Source organism: Natator depressus, chromosome 11 (assembly GCF_965152275.1).
Source record: "Natator depressus isolate rNatDep1 chromosome 11, rNatDep2.hap1, whole genome shotgun sequence".
Taxonomy (NCBI): domain Eukaryota; kingdom Metazoa; phylum Chordata; order Testudines; family Cheloniidae; genus Natator; species Natator depressus.
Window position 1 is genome coordinate 74,549,947 of NC_134244.1, and position 12,720 is coordinate 74,562,666.

Here is a 12,720-nt window from a genome sequence, read left to right on the forward strand (position 1 = left end):
TTCCTGTTTGAATTCTGTGTTTCTGATGACTTCAGGCCTGGGCACTGTGATTATTTACCAGTTTCTCGGGCCTGAGGGGGTCACGTCACTCACAGCTGTGATGGCCGAGAGGTTAAGGCGTTGGACTCGAAATCCAATCGGGTTTCCCTGCGCAGGTTCAAATCCTGCTCACAGCGAGGCCTGTGTTTTAGCCACACTTGCTCACCAGGGCAATACATCTCCACCGACCCTGGGACGCTCTCCATACACTCCCCACCCCAAGGAAACCCTGTTCTGCTCCTTTCATGGGGATGCCTGGGATGGTGCCTCATGCTGTGTCCCTGCGCTCTCAGCTCCCGAGGCCTCTGCCCCTCACCCAGTGCCCCCCGGCTCAGCCCCACCCCTGGGTGCTGCTCCTCTCCAGCGCGTGGAAGGAGCTGAGCACGGGCAGCCCGTATCAGAGGCCAGGGGAGGCTGAGCCTCCCCCAAAAGGCCGTCCATGCGGGGGGGAAATGCTGGGGATGTGGGGCGGGTCTCCACTCCGGAGGCCCGTGGGCCCGTGGTCATCTTTCGAGGGCCAGAAGCGAAGCTCCAGAGAAGTGGGGGCCCCGCCTGCACCCCGCTCCCCTCTGCCTCTTAGCCCGATGCCCTGCTCTTGCTCTGCCTCTTCCCATCCCCCCTCCGCCTCTTCCCCCAAAACCTGCGCCCCACCCCCCCTCGGCCTTTTCCCCCGCAGCCCTGTCTTCTCGTGCCTCTTCCTGTCCTGCTCCACCTCCTTCCCCAAGGACCCCACGGCCCCCCGCTCACCGAAGACAGAGAAAAGGGACGGGTGCCTGGCCCCATGGCCCCCCGGTAGCCCCCCTTCAGGGAAAGGGGCAGAGAGAAGCAAGCAGGGGGTGAGTGGAGTCTTGGGGGAAGAGGCGGAGAAGAGCGAGGGGCAGGTAGGGGGACCTCGGGGGCCAGAGGAGTGAACAGTGGGTGGGCGGGGCCTCGGGGGAAGAGGATGACCAGGGGCGGGGCCTCTGTGGCAGGGCCATGCTCTAGGCGCCGGTGGCCCCCCAACTTCTCGGGGTCATCGGAAACCCAGGATGAAGGTGACACAGGGCCTGGTTCTTCTTTGGGCTAAGATTCCATCACACCTCTCCCTTCCTGGCAGTGTGAAGGGGCTGGACAGGGCATAAAGCCCTCCAGACACGGCCGGAGACAGGGAAAGGGCCGTCAATGCGGAAGAGAATCGGGCCCAGAGTTAGACAAGGGGTGCAGAGAATATTCTGGATTCTGGTCATTGCACTTCACCCTTGCTAGAAATGCTTCCTGTATTTTCTCCATTTCACTCCCTGACTCTCGATCTCTGCCCCTTTCCCCGTTTCGTCCTCAGAATTAGCACGTTCAGCCAGTTAATCGCAGCAATCCCGCCATAACACAGCAGCCTGAAATCTCAGCTCTCCCCGCCCCTCGCACGAGACCTGCTGCCAGCTGAACTGGAGAAAGAATGGGGAACGACTCTGGCGGAGGGTGTGAAGCAGACACCCGGAAAAGGTGAGTTTTCACAGGGATTTCCTCAAATTAGGAGAAACTTGGGGTCCAAGTTAGTGCCGAGAAAACCCTTCAGGAATCAAACAAACCAGAGGCCCAGCCCTCCCCGATCTGGGCTCCAAGTGGGAGTGAGCAGGGGGCTGCTGTGACATGCACAGACTGCTGGGCACGCACGGACTGTGGCTGGGGAGGGGGCTGCCAGACCTCCCTCGGGTGACCAGACAGCAAGTGTGAAAAATCGGGACGGGGGTGGGAGGTAATAGGAGACTATATAAGAAAAAGACCCAAAAATCGGGACTGTCCCTCTAAAATCGGGACCTCTGGCCACCCTAGACCTCCCCCACAGACTGCCACGGAGGGAGGAGTGGGCAGTTGCACAGACCTGCAGTGACCACACGGATTGTGAGGTTTGTTCCCCTCCTGTCTCCAGTGGAGCTGAGGTTTCTCCCTGAGCCTGCTGAGCCCTGTGGCCCTTCCCAGCCACGCCCGTGGGAGCAGAAAACACCGAGAGACCAGGCCAGGGAGGTCATATGGTTTATTGGACCCACTTCTGTTGGGGAGAGAGACCAGGGCCTGAGGACGAGCTCTGCGGAGCTCGAAGGCTGGTCTCTCCCCAGCAGAAGTTGGAGAATGAAAGAGATCCCCTCCCCGCCTTGTCTCTCTAATCTCCTGGCACCGACCTTGCAAACAGAGAACTCTGAGGCAGTTCAGTGCTTCCGACCGAGCACCCGGAGCCTGTATGTAACACGGACGTTGCATTCATTCAAACAGTGCCTAGCGCAGCTGGGGGACGGGCTTCAAGCTGCTGCCAGCCACAGCCCCTTCTGTGCCCCAAACCGGGGGCGATTGCGCCTACCGGCCAGACCCCTCTCTTCCAGAACGGAGGTGCCCTTTGGTCTCTCAGCCCGGCGCTCTCACACAACCACAGCAGCTCCAGTCACCAGGTCCCCTCTTGGCGCAGTGGGAGCGGGCAGCAGGACAGAGCAGGCAGGCCACCGAGGGGGAACTGTACTCCAGGAAGCCGTGACTCTGTCAAGGATTTAGGTGTCATACCGGGCGAGCCGCTCAACATCCGCTCCCGGTGCGATGCTGTGGGGAACAGGGCCAAAGCCATCGGTGATGACGGGGGGATTTTCTTGGTTTTTCAATGGTTTGCATGCCGCGTGTGGGACTCAGTTTCCCTGGGTGCTGTTTGTTTAACGAGGTGGCACTGGTGGGAGAGGTCGTTTGTTGTTACAGAGGACCAGCGGTGATCTCGCCTGTCAGTTGGGCCCTCAGGCAAAGGCCTGGAGAATGGATACCCCAGCGACTGGTGAGCGGGAGGCCCAGCTTGGAAGTCACAGCCAGGTCGGGCCAGTAGTAGGACAATGGGCTGAGCAGAGAAGACCCGGTGACTGCTTCCAGCCTGGGGGAAAGAAAAGAGGGAGGAGAGGAGAGGCTGAGATAGAGGAGACCCAGGCAGCCTGTTCACCTGGGACAGAAGACAAAGGACACAGGCTTGTGGGAAGGTGATATCTGATGCTTAGCTGGAAAGAGGGGGCTTCTGGACTGGGGAGAGAAAACAGCCAGAGCCCACACGGGTGCAGGAGAGACCTAGATGGACTGTGCTGAGGGAGGTTAGGCCTGAGGCCCTGAGAGTTTCCTGTGCTGTGTTCAGATGCTCAATAAACCCCTCTCTTTTACGCTGGCTGAGAGTCACGGCAGTCTCGGGATCGGGGTTGCGTTCTTCCCTCTGGGAGTAGAGGCCCCAGGGGTCCAGAGTGAGGGGACTCCCTGAGGGGGCCCACGGCAGACAGGCATGCTCAAGGCTCAGAGAAGAGGGGTTCCAGGAGGCGGAAGGGCCTACGGCTTAACCCTCGAGAGAGTGGATCTCCGAGAAGGGCTGTCACACTGAAGGGGGTTCCTCCCAAGGACTGTACGAGGCTGAGAGAGAGCACAAGTCCTGTGAGTCCGTGATGCCATCCATGAATAAAGAGAGGATGGAAAGGGAGGTGATTCAGCAGTGGTGAGACTGACACTGGAATACCGCATCCCGTTCTGGTGTCCACATTTCAAAAATAATGTTAAAAAAACTGGAGAGGGTGCAGAAAAGAGCCACATTGAGGGATGGAGAAGACTTATAAGGAGGGATTGAAAAACTCAGTCTGTTTAGTTTTTAAAAAGATGGAGAGGTGAGCTGATGGCAGCCTGCAAGTGCCTTCGCTGAGAGAAAACACCAAGTATTTAAAGGGCTCTTTAGTCTTGCAAAGAAAGGCAAAACAAGAACAAATGTCTGGAAGTAGAAATCAGAAAAATTCTCCTTAGAACAAGGCAGAGATTTGTAAGAGGGAGGGCGACTCATCACTGGAACAAACTGCCAAGAGAAGTGATGGATTCTCCATCTCTTGATGTCTTCCAGTGAAGACTAGATGCCTTTCGGGAAGGTGCTTTCATCAAAAAGCAGCTCTTGTGATACACAGGAGGGCTGGGAGATGCAGGGCGTCATATTAGATGCTCCAATGGTCCCTTCTGGCCTTAAGTCGACTAATTTATGAAAAACTGGTATTTTATTTATAGCCGGCTCCATCCCCCGACTCACCAGTCATTGAATGCGGAGATCCGGGGGCAACAACTCCAAGGTCCACAGAGGCTGGGCAGGGGCAGGACATCAGCTGGGAGGGGAGGGATGGGGGGGCAGTGACATCACAAAGGCCTTTTGCAGGACCTCAGCCCATTGGGCAAAGGTGGTGGGGAGGGGGTGACCTCACAGAGAGACCCCGACTTCAGCGGGGCAGGGCCGAGGTGCAGGGCCAGGGCAGTCGCTGAGACCCCCCCGGCTTTGCAGCCGCACGTCTCCTTCGCCAGGTCTCCCCTCGAGGACGGGGAGAGAATTAGGATTCACGTCGTAGCATGAGGAGGAGCCTCTGTGGAGTTCTCTCCTTTCCGACCAGTGATTGTGCCAGAAAACGAACTTCCCTTGGACAAGGTCGGAGGCTGCGAGAGGTTTGGAACCTGTTGGGTCTGATGCACCTGCTGCAGGCAGAATTCTCGGCACAGAAAACACTGGCTTAAGGGGGCAGAATTTGATTTCCTACCGAGCACTTTGATGCTTGGAAACATTGGGGACCTTGGGGTTTATCCTTTTTGGTTTCCCTTTTCCTCTTTCCTCCCTCCTTTCTCCTCTTCTCTTGCTTCTTTTTTCCCTGTTTCCCTCTCTCTACCAAGGAGGGGTGTGTGTGTGGAGGGTGGGCAAGGGGGGGGGTTGCTCTCATCGCGGGAGGTCCTCACAAAGAGGTGGCTCTGGATCTGAGAGCGATCCGCTCTGATGGTGACCTGGGCCGTCCTGTGGGACCTCTGGTGAGACCTCTCAGCCGCCCACCCCTCAGCGTCTCAGTGCTGGTTGGCCAAGCGGGGGGCTATCGACAGCGAGGAGACTCAGGTCCTTTTGGTCTCTTTTCAAATCTGGCAAATAAGTCACAATTAATCCAATGTATGGGATTAATCTTGCTGCTTCAGGGGCGGAAGGAGGCAGGGTCTTGGGGGAAGGGGTGGAGTGGGGCGGGCCTGGGGCAGAGGGGGGTTTGCCCCGGGCCCGCACCCCCCTCGGGATGGCCTTGGCAGCAGTATTGGTCCCACCCCGCGGCAGGGCCGGGCTGGAACCAGGTACGGCCGGGGCAGGGCAGGGCAGGGCAGGGGGTGGGGGAAAGCTGGGCCGGCGGGAGCCAGGGGAGGTACCTCTCTCCAAGCCAGACCTCGTAACCTGAGATCCAGAGAGGGCTGGGGCTCAGGGCACACCCCTCCCATCGGCCTTTCCTGTTGGTTAGCGTCGGTGTGGAGATGCCTCGCACGCTGGGTTTTGTGGGTCCTACTTTCAGGCACCTCCTTCTTCCTGTAAGCGGGGGAATAGTCCCGCTCTTGTGGGGAAATTTCCTGGCTTCTGCACGACCCCGGTGAAGTGGACTAGCGAAAGGATCTGAGTCCTCGCTCCCACTGCCTTTACCCAGTGGGCTCCCTGCCCTCGAGGACTCCCCTTCCACTCTCCTGTCTGGCAGAGTCCTCGTAACCCCAACAAGGCTGGGCCCAGGAGTCCTGGGGGGCTCGACCCCCAACCCTGCGGTGGTCACCTAGGACAGGGGCTAGGGTGTCCCCACTCTGGGGTACTCTCTGCACTGGGCGCTTCCCTGACCCACTGACCAGTACATACAATTTAAAGCAAATGCAACTTATTTAATCAACAATTAATTTAAAAAAGAATAAGGAAAAATGGGAAAGGTGAAAGGAAACACATCACCCCGCTCTGTGGCAGGGAACATCACAAACAGCGTCTCTGGAACGTCAGGGCAGTTCACAGTCTGCTCCTTGTAAGTCCCAGGCCCCTTCTCTGGCCCTGGCCGTGCTGCGGGGATGCTGCGGGTTGGACACTCGCTCTGGTGGTGGCCACACGCTCTCAGGCGCTAAGTGGCAGGACCCTTCTGCCCAGTGTCGCCCCCGCCCAGTAGGGTTACGATCCAAGCCTGGCCTGCAGAGCCTCTGGGCTGAGGCGTCTCCCTGTGCAGGGCCCGCTTCCCAGGGTCCCCCTTGCTCTCCCCAGCTGCTCACCGCACCCAGCTCCGGACGGCTCCCGCCCCAGCCCCACCACTCGGTCTCTGCATGGTTCCTGCTCTGCCTCCCGCTCCCTGGGCTGCTTCTCTGGCCCCTCGGGCTCTGGTTGCTCCCAGGACAGGTCTGCTCTCTCTGGGCTGCTTTACTGGTCCCTCTGGATCGGCACAGCTCCGCTCCCCAGCTCAGCTCGGGCCCCTGCTTTCTCCTTAGCTCGGCCCCACTCTGTCTGTCTGACCCCGGCAAATCCAGCTCACACGGAGGACGGGACCCCCCTGGCCTCTTGACTCCCTCATTAGCCTGCCCGCCCTGTCATTCAGGCTGACCTGGAGCGTTGGCCTCTCCCCATTGTTCCTGGGGACTATCAGTCTCAGGGTCCTGGTTTCCCATCGACCCTTCCCCCTTTTAGGACTGGGAGCTAGCCAACCAAAACACCCCCACTGACTGTTAGTAAGGGGGCAACAGTCCCCTTTCATTTAGGCCGTAGCTGTGGGGGGGTTGAGGATCGGCAGCATCTCAGTGTCAGATTTAGGTAGCTAAAGTGAAAGTAGCAGCCAAGCCCACCTCAATATTTTTGTGGAGCTAGCCCCTGGTGCCTAACCTGTTTTGGACAACCCACTAGGCCCTCATCTGTGTTGTCAGGTGCCCGATCCCAGACCTACATTATTTTAAACAGATGCTTTTGAAAAACATACCAAAAGTCTAACGGGCTCTAAAAATCAGCTGAATACATTCCAGGCCTACAAGCACTAAAATACCTTCCTCAAACCAGTGTATGGGGCTTTGAACGGTATCACGACATGGCAGGGGCTGACAGTCAGTGCTAACTGTGAGAAGACCCATTTTTCATGATTCTTGCTAAAGCCAGTCAGCAAATGTCGTCTAGGAGTAAGTGCTGTAATTATGGGGAAGAAAAATCTGCATTTTTCACACGTAACAGAAGTGGAATAACTGCATTCAAAAATAAAACGATGAAAAACTTGAAAGGCCACAAGCCCTCTCAGTCCTACTACTTGTTCAGCCAGTCGCTCAGACAAACAGGTTTGTTGACATTTGCAGGAGCTCGTGTTGCCCACTTCTCGTTTACAGTGTCACCTAAAAGGGAGACCAGGCATTCACAGGGCACTGTTGTAGCTGGCATCGCAGCATATTGACAGCCCAGATGTGCTGAAGAATCATACGTCCCTTCGCGTTTCAACCACCATTCCAGAGGTCATGCGTCCGTGTTGATGACAGATTGAGATGTCACCAGCGGAAGGTTGATTTTCTTGTTCGGTGGTTTGGATCTTGTCGTTTCCACATTGGCGTGTTGCTCTTTTCAGACTTCTGAAAGCATGCGCCACACCTCATCCCGCTCAAATTTTGGAGTCCAATTTCAGACTCTTAACTCTTGGGTCAAGTCTTATGGCTATCTTTAGAAATCTCACATTGGTCCTTCTTGGCCTTTTGTCAGATCTGCAGTGAAAGTGTTCTTAAAACGAACACCACGTGTTGGGTCATCATCCGAGATGGCTAGGAGATGAAATCTGTGGCAGAGTGCAGGAAAAACAGAGCAGGAGACAGACAATTCTCCCCCAAGGAGCTGAGTCACCAATTTAATTCACACATTACTTTTTTTTAACGAGTATCATCAGCATGGAAGCATGTCCTCTGGAATGGTGGCAAAGGCATGCAGGGGCATACGAATGTTTAGCATCCCTGGCACATAACTACCATGCAATGCTGGCTACAAAAGTGCCATGCGAACGCCTCTTCTCAACGTCCGGTGGCCTTGTAGGTGCTAAACGTTTACACTGTTTTCCTTTTGAGTGCAGTTCTGGAACAAAACAAAAAATCTACATTTGTAAGTTGCCAGGAGCTCCTGCTCCCTCCATGGCCCCGCCCCTGCCCCCCTTCTTTCCCTCAAGGCCCTGCCCCCCAGCCAAGCTGGAAGCCGGAGCAGGGCTGGGGAGCCACAGACCCCCCGTGTGCCCAGGCTGGGCGGGCCTGAGAACAGCCCCCAGCCCATATCCCCATCCTCCATCCCCCGGCCCAGGGCAGGTGGAGGGTCTGAAGCTCCCCACAGCTGTCTGCACGGCTCTTCCCCCGACCTGGTTCCAGACGGGGCTGGGGCCTCAGAGCCACAGCTGGGTTATGGTAAGAGCCCCCCCGGGCAGCTGGTGACTCAGGAGGGTGCTCGAACCATGGGGCTATGCTGATGTGAGGCGTTCTCTGTCTCTCCAGTTAAAGCTGCGCTGGAGACACAGGCCTGGACGCTGGTCAGTGCTGTAACCCCCCGGCAAGCGGGTCCTACTCATGTTTATGTTCCCTCTCTCAGGCTCTGGCCCAGATCACTCTTTGAAGGAGAGGGAGAGAGCACAAGAAAACACACGCATGAGACTGACGCTATCGGAGGGTGGTTAGCGTACCCATCCACAAGGTGGGAGACCAGAGTCCAGTCCCCCTGCTCCAATTCAGCTTTAATTATTGATCCAGAGGGCAACAGCTTCACTAGGACAGACTGACGGGGCCTCACAGCACAGTATCCCATAGCTTAGTGCTCAGAGCACGCTCCTGAAAAGAGCGGATCCCTGTCCAAATCCCTTCTCACCCTCAGGCAGAGGGGGGCTGTCACCTGGGTCGCTCACGTCCCAGGTGAGTGCTCTAACCAGGGGGCTACAAAGGTGGGAGGGACATGTCGTTTCCCCTGGCTTCTTGCAAACCCAGCAGATGCGCGTATCTCCAAAGAGGGTTCCTGGCTGTGGCTGGCACCTCCCATTGTCAGCGTAGGCAGGTCCATGCGTAGCGTGCTGGCTTTTGTGAGTCACATTCCAGGGTTGTGTTTACGCTTCACTTTTATCAGTACAACTTTTGTGTCGGTCAAGAGTTTGAAAAAAACACACCCTGGGCCAACGAAAGTTTTACTGACGAAAAGCGCCTAAATCTTTCTGAACCTAGCCCTAAGTCTAGGAGCAAAGAGGACCAGGGAATTGTAGACTCACGTTTTAGTGGGTTTCTCTCACCAACTGAACGTCAGATTGTGATGGGCGGGGGCTGTTTGTTAAAGGGGGCCACGCTCATAGATCCAGTGTGAAGGTCGCACACTTCCTCACACAGAGGTAGTGGGTATCGAAGGCCGGGAAAGGCTGAGCCTCCCCAAACAGCCTTGCATGGCCCCACTGACGCTCCACCCCCAGGCCTCTTCCTGCTTCCTGGTGCTGTGCTGTGGGGGGCTCTTCCCCCCATGGCCAGGGCCCCAGGCTGGGGCTAGTGGGGGCCGGCCTGTGCTCTGGTGCTGGTGGGGGGGCATGCTGCCTGCCCTCCCACCCGGCACTCCGGGGCTGAGGGGGTGCTCTGGGGCTAAGGGGAGGTGCCCACCTGGTGCTCCGGGGCTGGAGGAGGGGGACCATGTTGCCTGCCCAACTGCCCGTGCTCTGGGACTGGGGTAGGGGGGCCACGCCACCCACCCCACTGCCTGGTGCTCCGGGGCTGCGGGAGCAGGGCTGCGCCACCCGCCTGGCTCTCCGGGGCTGGGGGCACTCAGGCAGCCCGGGGGTGGGGGGAGGTGGTGGTGGCCGTGCAGGGTGGGGCTCTGGGCTCTGGTGGGAGGGGAAGAGCCTGAGGCAGAAGGGATGGGCCAGGCCAGGGGCTAGCGTCCCCAAGCCCAGGTACCACCCGCCCCCCATGCCGTCACACACGTGTCTGGACTCCCTGTGGGATCAAATAATTGCAACCGTGGGGTCTCAGGATCCCTGGCAGGGCTGAGCAAATATCAGCCCGCAGGCAGGGTAGAACAAGCAGTCTGTAGCCTCCGAGCCTCCTGCCCGTGGCCGACAGTAACAGTTCGGGTTCCTGACCTTCTGGGCTGGGCAGAACAAATAGTCAGTTCATCGCCCCCGGGGGGGCAAAACAAACAAACAAACAAACAGTCTGTGGCCCCTGAGCATCCTGGCTGGAGGAGGCAACCACCGTTGGGGTTCTGGCCCTCTGGGCCGGGCAGAACAAACAGTAGCCAAACCTAGCGGGAAGTGGGGGAGTGGCAGGGTCACCCGGGCCCATCCAGCTCCACCGGGTGCCGACCCAGGGCCCGATGAAGCCAGGGAATTGCACGTTAAGGGATGAACCATCAGCTCCTACTACGTTCCCTGGGTCTCTTCCTACCCCAGGGCGCTTCTCATACACCTCTCGGCTCGCCGCAGCTCAGCATCCCTGTCAACCTCTGCGCTTGCCTGGCCGCTCACAGTGCAGTCCGGGTCTCAGGTTCCCACTGCTTGGGGAGCCTCCGGCCTCTCTGCAGGAGCTTGCAACACACGTCCTTCCTCCTCCTCAGCCGGCCCAGGCTGGGCTGGGCCGCCTCCTTTTATCTGTCGCTTCCACTGGGAGCGGGTGCAGCAAGGCTGAGGGGACGTGGCCTTCTGAGGCCTGCAGCGACTGGTCTGTCCCTGGTGGCCTAACGAGGGGTCGTACACCCCTTCACACAGATCCTGAAAATACCAGGAACTAAAATTGAAACTTCTCCTTATGGAGGAAGCCATCCAAGAGGCGGCTGACCTGGTCCCAAGTCTCCTTGGCCATGCGTGCCAGCGCCCCAGCCTTCTCCCTCCAGAGGGTGAACGTAGGAAAAAGACTCCAAAAAGAGATCCACGAGCCCTCCCGTGAGCCCCCAACCAGCCAGAGGTGATGCCCAGCGTATGCAGTCACTTGGGCACGCCTACGCCCGGTACCCGCAGATTGCAGACACACCTAGGAAGCCTAAGGACCCGACAGGCATAGGCACCGAAGCCGTGTTACCGGCTCTCAGAGACAGGAGCACAGACCAGACCGCCTCTGGGAATCTCACTTTAGAATTGTTTAAACGTTGCGGAGCTGAGGGGCCACAGAGATGTGGTGACCTTGATCCTAATTCAACCCTGACATTGCACCAGCACTGGAGATGTTGGGTGGGTCACTGACATGTAAAATCACTGGGGCCGGGGGCTGATTTGCTCTTTGGGAGATCCTCCGAGAGCCCTCACCTATGGGCAGCACGTGACCTGCCCGTTGCAGGACCCTAGCCCTGGGCCTCTCCCATTCTGCCCAAGTCCCCGCCCCCCTCCCTGCCGGTGCCCCCCCACCATAGCCACTGGCCCCCCAGTCCCAGGACACCCCAGCCACCCCCTGCCCCGGAGCACCACCCTGAGTCCTGGCCATAGGCCGGTGCTTGTACCGGCCCCAGCTGCCCCCAGTCCCAGCCACATGCTGGCTGCCCCTGCCCAAGTCCCAGCGGAAAAGAGGGAACTGGAAGCAGGCAGGTGGGGGCTGGGGGCAGAGCATGGGCTGGGCTGGGCAGGCTGGGCTGTTTGGGGAGGCTGAGCCTCCCCTGGCCTGTGATACCTGCTGCCCATGCCCTCACCCAAGACAGGTGTGGCTGGGAGATGGCGCTGCTTTCTCCTACAGCAATAAGGGGCCATTCCTACCACGCTCAGAGGCATTGCGTGCACTCACTTGCTCTCCTTAATACCTCCTTTCTTATTTATTTATTTATATTACAGTAACTCCTAAATGGCCCAACCAAGATGCGGGCCCCATTGTGCTGTGCCCTGGACACACCAATAGTGAGGAACCATCCTTGCCCTGGAGAGTTTACAGATTTAAAATTTTTATTAAGATGATGTTTTTTAAAAAAGTGAACAGTACAGAATTTAAGCACAGAAGTTTCAGGTTATCAGGGAATAACGTACAGATTATCAAGGGCTGCGAAGTTCGGTTTAAGATCGGGTGGCTAAGGAATACATAATCTGCAATATCCCCGACTGGGGGTAAAAGGTTAACGGGTCAAAGGACAGACATTGAGATATGAGGGCATGTTGTTCATATAATGGCTATGTTCAGGTGTGGAGTATAGTGAGTGAATACGATGATGAGGATGGATTGACCCTCATTTGATGAGATTTAACGTTCAGTGAGTTTATGGTTCCAGTTCATATGGTCCAACGGACAAAGTCTCTCGGTCCCTCTCTCATAGTTGATGCACCATGTCGCTCCAGCTCATGCCTCTTGGCACTGTCGGTGGCCGGTGATGTGTTCAGTGTAGATGTCCTATTGCAATCTAAATTACACCAGACATCTCCACAGTTGCAGCCATGGTGTGAGTGTGGTATGGACCGGCTGCTGGCCCAGTGACATCTGACCCTGCTCGGAGCCAGGCAGGCGAGACCTGTGGGGGAAATCCCTTCCCTTCTGGTGCTTGTTACCTCCTCCCCACTGCCCTGTGTCGCTGTCACCGCGTCCCACTCACTCACCATCTGGTTGGTTATTTCTCCTGTTCCCCAGACCCAGCTACGATGATGGGGAAGGTTCCCTCGTTCTCTCCCGGCTCCACAGTGAGCTCCGCTCTGCCCGGCTACGTCGCTCTCTGCCTCGCTCTACAGGTTCACAGTCTGGTGTCAGGTAGGAGCTCTGGGCTCCTCGCTGGGTTTGCTGATGTTCTCTTGCTGGTCATCACCATCCACCTCGCTTCCCTGCCTTGTCTCGTAAACCACGTCTGCTTTTTGCAGGGCCAGCCCTAGACCAAATGGTGCCCTCGGCGAGGAGCGTTTCTTTATTGCCCCCCCCTTCCATTTGTTAAATTTTTGAATACTTTTCTTTTATTGTATTTGTAGCCCATTT

The 12,720-nt window shown here is 57.4% G+C and overlaps 1 protein-coding gene, 1 non-coding gene and 1 pseudogene across 2 annotated transcripts in view; 2 read left to right on the plus strand and 1 right to left on the minus strand.

Moving 5' to 3' along the window:
• LOC141996302 (uncharacterized) overlaps positions 1-12,720 on the minus strand; it is a 108,056-nt gene that overhangs the window by 35,610 nt on the left and 59,726 nt on the right. The gene's annotated exons all lie outside the window — the stretch shown is intronic.
• TRNAS-CGA (transfer RNA serine (anticodon CGA)) lies at positions 95-176 on the plus strand. Its single transcript has one exon. It is a non-coding gene; the product is annotated as a tRNA-Ser (tRNA).
• Positions 1,494-12,720, plus strand: part of LOC141996214 (butyrophilin subfamily 1 member A1-like) — a 29,620-nt pseudogene continuing 18,393 nt past the window's right edge.